Source organism: Rhinolophus ferrumequinum, chromosome 12, assembly GCF_004115265.2.
Source record: "Rhinolophus ferrumequinum isolate MPI-CBG mRhiFer1 chromosome 12, mRhiFer1_v1.p, whole genome shotgun sequence".
Classification (NCBI taxonomy): domain Eukaryota; kingdom Metazoa; phylum Chordata; class Mammalia; order Chiroptera; family Rhinolophidae; genus Rhinolophus; species Rhinolophus ferrumequinum.
The window spans coordinates 60,580,251-60,589,976 of record NC_046295.1 but is presented as its reverse complement, the minus strand read 5'-3'; positions in this window follow the sequence as shown (position 1 = coordinate 60,589,976).

Sequence of the window (9,726 nt, the reverse complement as noted above, 5' to 3'; positions counted from 1 at the left end):
GGAGCAGGGTCAGGAGTTCACACCTCCAAGAAATCTCAGCTCAGATCAGTGCTTACCAGGGAGGCCAGAGAGAAGAGCCAAGGGCCTGTTTATGCCGTGGGCAAACTCCATGGAAAGTGAGAGAGATTTTCAACAAACCCTACAGCATTAAGATCTGGGAAGAGATTTGATACATACCTCATCTCTCTATTCATCCAAGCTTTCGGTTTTTGAGAATCTATGTTGGGTGTCCGTGAGTGACTTAGATGAGTGAATGGGTTGATTAAATATTTGTTTGACTCTATGTGTTACATATCTTTCTAAGTTCTGGGTTTATAGCAGTGAGCAAAGCAAAAGTCCCTGCCTATATGTGGCTAACATTCTCTTGGAGGGGAGACGATAAACGAGAGAAATGGGGGGAAATATGTGCTTGGCTAGATGGCGGTTAATGGAGGAGAAACAAAGTAGAATAAGGGGGACACTGTGAGACAGGAGGCTGTCACAATTTTGGCTAGGGGCTGGAGAGAGGTGAGGAAGCACTCCTGATGCTGTCTGGGGGATACCCATTCCAGGCAGAGAAAATAACAAGTAAAAAGACCCTGAGATGGGCAATGTTAGGAGGGCTGTTGTAGACACAGAATAAATGTTATGGGCCCCTGTTTGAGAGAGTCAAGAGGTATTGGAGAAGAGAAACGTGTTTTAAAAAATAATCACTACTAAAGTTCATTGCAATTGTTTAGGCCAGGGATCAGCAAATTATGTGTTTTTGTACAGCCTGTGAGCTAAGAATGGTTTTTATGTTTTTACATCGTTGGGGAAAAAATCGAAAGAAGTATATTTTATGACTCATGAAAACTATGAAATTCGAATTTTGGAGTTCATAAATAAAGTTTTAGTGGAGCCCAACCATGTCCATTTACTTATATATTGTCTCTGGCTGCTTTTGCATAAGTGGCAGAGCTAAATAATGGTGGCAGAGGACATATGGCCCATAAATGCTAAAATATTGTCTAACTGGCTCTTTATAGAAAACATTCACCAACTCCTGGTCTAGGCAAACATTGGAGAGAGGGTGAACCCTGGCTGTGGGGCAGGAGCCCCTGATTCCAGGTTTGGAGCCACCAGTTGGTGGTTATGTGACTTTGGGCAAAAGATGAACCACTTAGAAACTGTTTCCTCATATCTAAGAGGCGGACAAAAGTACCACCCTCTTAGGATACTTGTTGAGAATTACATGAAATAAACAGTATGAAGCCCATAGCAAGTGCACTGGGGAATATTGACTTCATAACCACGATAAAGACTACCTGTAGTAAAGTGTGAAGGCAGGACAGAGGGACATTATGGGCTGTATGTTTGTATCCCCCTCAAAGTCATACGTTGAAGCCCTAACCGCCAATGTTATGTATCTGTAGGTGGGGCCTTTGAGAGGTGATTAGGGTTGGGTAAGGTCACAAGCTTGGGGTCCTCACGACGGAATGAGTGCCCTTATGAGAAGAGACACCAGAGAGCTTGCTCTATCCCTGCCGTGTGTGGGTATAGAGACAAGGCTGCCGCCTGCAAGCCAGGAAGAGTCCTCACCGGAACTGACCATGCAAGGTCCTTGACCTTGGACTTCCCAGCCTTCAGAACTGTGAGGAATAAATATTTGTTGTTGAAGCCCCCCCACCCCCGCCGCCCTCAGTCTACAGTATTATTTTCTGGCCGTCCAAGCTGACTATAAGGCAAGGGAGGAGCGACTGTCTTCACCTGGGGGAGCCAGGGAAGTGGTCACTGAGCTGATTTTCTGAGGGTGGATAGAATTGCCCCGGGGTTGGGGGGAGGAGGGAAAAGGCCTTCACGGCAAAGAGCAGCACGTGCAAAAGCACCCGTGGCACAAATGGACGTGGCGTGTTCGGGGAGCAGAGCAAGTTCCTGTCCCCGGAACACAGCACGGTGATAGAGTTGGGAGACGAAGAGCAGGACCTGGCGGAGCGGCACGTTGGTAAGGCCTGTACCCCGTCGTCAGGGCAGGCTGATTTGCCATGTTTGCCCAGTTGCTCTTTCCAAGTGTTCCTCTCTCCATGTCTGAAGTCATCTTGGAATAGGGTGCGAAAAGCCGGCCCACCGGAATGCCCATTTGTTCTTTTATGGCTACAGGTCAGCAGATAGTCCCTCAGCTCCTTCTCTGTGGCTGGCAGCCTGCTAATCATGGGGTGAATCCATGGTGAAGGAGAAAGACACGGCCCCTAGCATTAGTGAGCACAGAGGGCCCTAAGAAAGAAGGGAGTTTTCAAAGAAGAGGAGGAGGGAATACAAGGTGGTGGGAAAAAGGTATAATTAGACGTAAGCACGGTCAGCTTAGATTTTTTTTTCCTAAGGACCTTGGGAAGTTTTTGAAGGACTATTATCAGACTTCGGTTTTAAAAAGATGGCTCTGCTCTTGTGGCCTGGAGGGAGCCCGGATGGAAGAGGCTGCTGCTATCATCCATGAAAGAAATAGAGAATGCTTAGGTCAAGGAAGTGACCGCGGAAACGAGGGCATGGTCCCAGTGATAAAAAAGGGGTAGAAGGAGGAATTCCTGGGCCTCGGTATTGTGTGCAGAGGATGATGGGACGGTTGGACATGCGGATGATGAGCAGAGGCTGTGCTCCTGCCTGGACGGTGATGCTGTTTGCTGAGCTGGGGAACAGGAGAGGATACAGGTTTCAGGGGAGTGAAAATGCAGTGGGGATTGTACATTCAGTATTGCAGATGTTGATTTGGAGTTGCCTGTGAGATAATCCAAGAGACGGTGGGGGCTGTCTTGAGGCATTCAGCTATGTCACTCTGAAGTTCATGAGAGCGGTGGGGCTGGATTGAGAAATCAGGAAGTCCTTAATACGCGGATGGTAATGGACGTCGTGTGGTGCTGAGATCCCTGAGGGAGAAATCTGTCTGCCGTGAGCTGCCCCCGATCTGGCGGGGCTTCACCCAGCCTTGGGATTAAACCCTGTGTAATGTGCTGCCTTTTGAAAACAAGCACACACACATACAAACAAACAAACAAATGCTTCAATTCGTGATGACTCAAGTGGCATGTGTCTGGCCCTGATTGTGCAGACAGTTTTACAGGAAGTTGCCAACACAATGAACCATCTGAAGCCTCTAATGAAGCAATTATAGTATGTGGAACGAACAATCAATCAACTGTAAACTCAGTGGTGAGAATTTTACAGAGTTCCAGGGCAGACAACAGGCTGGCTGCAGTTCTGTCAAGAGGAACTCGATCCTTTATTGGAGAAGAAGTATACGTAATATGGGAACCTCTGGCCCCTCCCCCAACACGCACAAAGGAAAAAGTTCCTGTAAAAAGACTCTCACCACCCACCAATCAGTGTTGCTCATAAAAGCGTTCTGGAATCACCCAGAAAATTGCTCACTTTTTGGGAAGTTGTGGTTAACAAAGACCTTTTTAACCTGGTGGGATCTCTCGCATTAATGCGTTTCCCGTTTGATTCTTGAATCTAAAGCACTGTGCGAAGGGAGATGGCCACTCCCTAGCAATGATTGCAGTATTATTTCCATTGGTCTATGGCAGTTCTAAACATAGATTGCCTCCAATTCTTATAATAAGCCTGCAGAATCGGTATTGTTAGGCTAAATTGTTAATGAGGAAAGAGACTCGAAGTTTAAATAATCTGTCCTATGTCACAGAGCTCAGATATGGCAGAGCTGGATCAACCCAGGTCTGTCTGAGACCAGAGGCTTCTACTTCCCCATGGCCACCACCTCCCATCTGAACACCGTGCATTACCTCCCCTTGGTTCAGCCCCTTCTCTTGAGTACTGAGGTTAGAAGATTCTTTCTGCAATCTCCACCGTCATCCAAGGTTTACCTCCTAACGCCACTCAGATGAGAGACTTAGGATGTTAATGTGCTCTCTTTGTTATTCTCCCCTCTGGAGTAAACTCTTCCAGTTTCTACAAAATTGTCCCCTATGACAACAGAGGGGCAGCTGCTGCTGACAACCTCTGGAACAGCCACTCCCTTTCTTCCCCGACTTCTTTACCATAGCTCACTTCCCACTGTAGAAGCTGAAAGTGCCAGAAACTCACTTCCCCAGAAGTGAACAATGAGAGTGGATTTGGGAACTGGTGAGGCAGAGAGGTAAGTGTGACACAAAGGAAACATCTAGATTTCTTTCCTGATGTCCACTAGTTGCAGGCAAATTATTTAAACTCTCTGGGACCTCAGTTTCCGTATCTCTAAAATAAGGGTGCCCATACTTACCACAGCGGTGTTCTGAAAACAGAGTTGGATCAAGCATATAAGCACCCAATGTAGAGCTGGACACAAAGGAGTTACATAATAAATGAACATTATTGGTCTTATTACTATTACTGAAAATGGGGTTGGTATTCTTCATTGAATTATATTTACTTCATTTGGTGTAAGATATGAAGTTCACGTATGGATTAGGCAAAGAAGCATTAATAATGATGGTAATTATAATAACGCTTAGGAATGTATGTAATGACCCTACCCCCTCAAAAAAACCCACGCAGCAATACTTGTGTATGTGTTCATTATTCATTGATGGTTCATTTGTTGGTGTCAGGGAAGAAACATTATCCCAACCACAGGTACCAGCATTTGTCTCAGGAAAGGATGTCCCTGAATTTAGGAAGCATAATTAGATACATTAATTGTTTAGCCCTTTTTTCAAGAAGCTTACAGTCAGAAAGCCAAATATAGAAGTTTAAATTCTTTTTAAGTGCATTTCCACAGGGTCAGTGTGATGGGTAACAGGTATGAAGATTTTGGAATATCTCCTTTAATGAAGGAACAAATTTAGGAGACTCTTGAGGTGTGAATAGTTGGGAATTCTTTAAAGCAGAGGATCTCAAACGTGTACATGTTTAGAATCACCTGGACTGTGTGATAAAAATGCTATTGTATCAAACATTGATAAACATGCAGTTGCATCTCCACATTCCAGGCAGGACTTATTCTTTCATGGTGTTGCATACGCCATTTTCTGTCTGGAACACCCAGCCCTTCTTTAGGTGAGAAACTGAAGTTTAAATGCAGCTTTATCTGAATGACCTTCTGTAATTTCTATATTAGGATTCATTGAATTGTACATTCATGAAAACAAAAGCAAAATTAGCTTAGACAAAAGCGATTTATTGGCCAAAGTAGCTGAAAGTCCCAGGGAGCTTTTAGCTTATAATGCCATCAGGGATCGATCTCTCTCTCTCATATATATATATATATGCACACACACACACACACACACACATATATATCTTTCTCCCTCATATTCATATTCTATCATCTATATCTCTCTATATATATTTATATCCATATATGTGTATGTATAGAGATATAGAGATATATATATAGAAAGATATGCATATATATATATATATGTAGATATGCATATACACGAAAGGTCAGACAATTAAGTTCACAAACTTTCCACCATGTATGTGCACAGTGGGAAGTTTGTGAATTTAATTGTCAGAACTTGGTATACACAAATAACACATACATCTATATATACACATACATTTATATATATATATATATATATATATATAAATGTATGCATATATATATATATATATATATATATATATAACACACACACACATTCCTGCATCTCAGTTCTGCCGTCCTGAAAATATTTCTGATTATCCCCCATTCTGGGAACACAGAAGACTTGCATTTCCTGAATCTGTTGTGATAGGTTGGGGTCATATGACTAGTTCTGGCCATTGAGTTGTAAGCAGAAGTGATGTGTGTGGGCCACACGACTTCCTTCTGGACAGTGGAGAAACACTATGATTTGTAGTGAAACCTCAATGATGCAGGAGAGGCAGTTTTCAAGTGAGTGAAGGAGGAGGCACAGAAAGTACAACAGACAGGGACTACAATCCCCAGACATAGCTGAAGATCTTTTCTTTCCCTTTCTCTTCTCTCTCTCTCTCCCCCGTTCTCCAGAATTATTTATATACACCTCTGTATACTGCTCACTTCATTATATTGTATTTTGTTGCCATGTCTGACCCCCTCCCCCACCTACCATCAAAGACAGTGAATTTCCTGAGTTCAGAAGCAATGTCATATCCTCCTTCATGTTCCCAGGACCCAACAACACAGAGCTTGGCCCCTTCGTGGGAACTCAGTAATTGTGGAGTGAATAAACAAATGAAAGAGGATGTTTAAGACAAAACAGGGCCAGAATGAAGAAACAAATTTTATTTCTTCTACCACTGGGAGATCAAACATCAAATAGTGTGGAGTATATTGACATAAAATCTTCCAAGATAGGCCAAAAAAAAGGGGGGGGGTTAATTTTTATTCTCCCCAAAATTCCCTTTCACACATGCAACCAAACACCTGGGAACGAGAGACCTGCCACTGCCTCATCCATTTGATTTCAAAATGGAAACTTGAGACAGATTCCCTTGCCTGCAATTATCCAGGTGGAGCACAGACAAGTTAATATCAACAGCTCATCTCGATGCCTACAGTGTCCCCAGAACCCAGAGAAAGGTATTTTTCCCTTTAATCCTCTGTGGCAGGACAGATGGCACTTACAACCCAACCTAGCACCTGGGAAATGTTTTGCACGCTACCAATTAAGATGTGTTTCCTCCACTGTGTCCATCACTCGCACCTGTAGGACAACCAGGACCTTCGCCAGGAGCATATTCCATCTGATCACTTCCTTGTCCATTGGGGCATCTTGCTACAGCTCAAAAAGGGTTGCAAAGGAAGAAAGTGAGAGTTGCATCTGAGCTGGAAACTTCCTGGTACATTCAGGGATGTCCCAGGAAATTCTTTTTGAAAGTGCTTTTCGTAGAGACACTTTGATGAGTAGAGAGACGGAAAGGCTCACTAATTTATGAAGGGCCAAATGAAGCGTCAGCTACAGAGAAACCATGTGTGTTAGTACATATTTATATAAAAACAGTAACTCACAATTTTATGGGACGATATGGTTTTCAAAGCATTTTTCACATTGTTATTTTATTTCTCCAATACCTTTATGTAGAAATTACTGTTCTTCCTTATTTACAGTTTAAGGAACTGAGGCTGAGATAGGCTAAGAGATTTGCTCAAAATGACAAAAAATGGAAAAGCAGATCTCAAAATCAGTTTTTTTCTTTAATTTCAGTTTATTTGAACTTATTCTGAAATGACCAGGGTTCTTAGCTGTGAGCAAAAGTTAATAAAATTAACAACAAAACAAAACAAAACAAAACAAAAAATCCAAAAATACCCCTCTGGCACCAGTCTTGGAAGCTCTGTAACAGGAATATGACCCATCACCCAGGCTTAGCACTGGCCTGGCAAAGGCACCAGGGAAGACTTCCCTGGGCATTAGATACCAGAGCTTGCACACTTGAAACTACCAGCATGCCTTGTGATGTCTCTTGCCTCAGATGCTTCTAGAAACTCAGTGGAGTTGCCCCTCCCATTGGCAGATGGATTCTCGCGATCCCTGCTCCTTGGGTCCCATACTTCTGGTGGAGTCTAACATTAGAGCACTGAAGAGCCGAGTCTCCATCAGGTCCCCTAAATGTGGGGAAAGCTAAGAGAAGCAAATGCCTGGCTTTTTTCGTTTCTTTTGTGGAAGTCGAACTCAACTTCACAAGTTTAGTAATTACCCAGCATGAGAAGGAGGTTTAGAAGCCAGGTGGCAACACTTTACACTCCCTTTATCCTTATCTGTCAGTAGTGCTGATTTCACTGCTTTCAAAATGATATTTATTCTGTTTGGCTCAGTTTCTCAATCCCTGAAGCACTTGGAACCCAGCATGAACCAGGAAAACCGCTCCTAACCACCTCCTACACCGTTCAGTACAACCATGGCTTCTTCATCCCAATCATTCCAGAAACAGCTCACTTAATTATTGATCAAACCCATTCATTTAGGTGTGTGGTTAAACCCTCATCCCTGGACGACTGGTCAAACCAATTCTAGGGTTTAATCACTAAGGGCCAGTGACTTTCACTTCTGACCACGGATTGGGAAACAAGGAAGAAGGGTCCACACTAATCTGTGAAATGAAAACATGTCCTCCTCTGCTGACAGGAAGTAGAGCTGATTCTGCTGTGAAAAGGGGCTACATGAGGAGCAACGCACTGTGTCAGGTCTGTAGTTCTTTTCCTTCAGGGAGTCTCAAAGTGTGGTGTCCTGGACAGCAGCGGCAGTATCTGGAAACTTGTTAGATGTGGAAATACTTGGGTCCCACCCCGGCACTACTGCATCAGAAATTCTCGGGTGGACTGCAGGCATCAGCGATGGTTTACGACTTCCAGGTGATTCTGAGGCATGCTGAAACTTGGAAACCACTGCTTTAGAGCCAGGACCTGCATCTGGCATGGGTATCAAGCTTTTGTTCCTTCATGGACTCAACCATCTTTCCATGTTCCTCCATGGATCTGGATGAAAACTGAAGGAACTTCATTTAAAGCAGTCAACCTGTCCCAGATCATCCTTTTGGGTAAGACTACTCTTAAAAGATCAGCTTCAAAGAAGTCTACGATAGCTGGGCCCTTCAACAGTAATTATGACAAACTCTTGTACGACTTCATATCCATGATCTCATTCTGCCCACATTACAGCCCTGGAAGGGAAGCTGTTTTTAAGAGGAGGAAAAAGACTGAAGAAAGTTAATTTATTTGCCATGGTCACATATCTAGGAGTGGTAGAGCTAGTGGTCTCCAAACTATGCCAGGGACATAGGCATGATTGGAGACAATGCACAAAGAATTCTCCCACCACAGACCTATAATTATTATATCACAAACACCTCAACTAATCACCTCTCTTTGCTAAAGTAATGTGTCTCTCTGACTTGGTGACATTCTCAAGAATTGTTCATCCTTCAGGAGACTCTCTTTATAAATACAATTTCATACAAATCTCGCATTAGCTTTATGGCTTTGGAACTAAAAAAAATGATCCAACAAATGAGTGTGCAAGCGAGACAGTCCATCCCAGGAGAGAAAGGCACAAAGCATAAAAGGGGCGTCAAGCAGCTCCCAAACCAGCATTGTCAGGTTTAGACACAAATGAAACCATTAACCTTCATAAGTTCTTGTGAAATGAGAGGCTATTTTTCAGGTACTCCTAAGCCCTTCCTCTCTTTTATCCCAATATTTCTGATCCCATCTAAATTTTCGCTTCCATTAAATCCCATTTCATTTTTGCTCTCTTCCTAACCAAGCCTGGATCCCACGGACTGTATTTCAACTACACACAACCCCTTTCATAATGCACCCTGCCCCGACACACATACACACACACACATTCCTCTCTTACTTGGGATAAATTCACAGCTCTCTTTCCTTTGCTTCTGCTCCTGAACTATTGATGGTTTCCAAATGAAAGTGCTTAACCATGCCCTGGCGTAGCTTCATTCCAGATCTGTGCCTTCACCTGCAAACAGTCCTCTCCGCCAAGGCTTCCACCGTCCTGCCTCCTCCTTCCCTTGCTCCATTCCAAAACTTTGTTCCTCTGGCCTCCACCTTCTCCAGATCCCATTCATCATCAACAGAAGGTCTTATATCCTAGGTCACAGAAAATAATGGCCACTAAACATGAACTTCCTCAACTCCCTTCCTCTCTACTTCCTAACTGATCTCTTTACCCATTGTTTATGGACTAAATGTGTCTCCCCCAAAGCCCTAACCCCCCATATGGCTGTATTTAGAGATAGGCATATAATGAGGTGATTATGTTAAATGAGGTCATAAGGGAGGGGCAC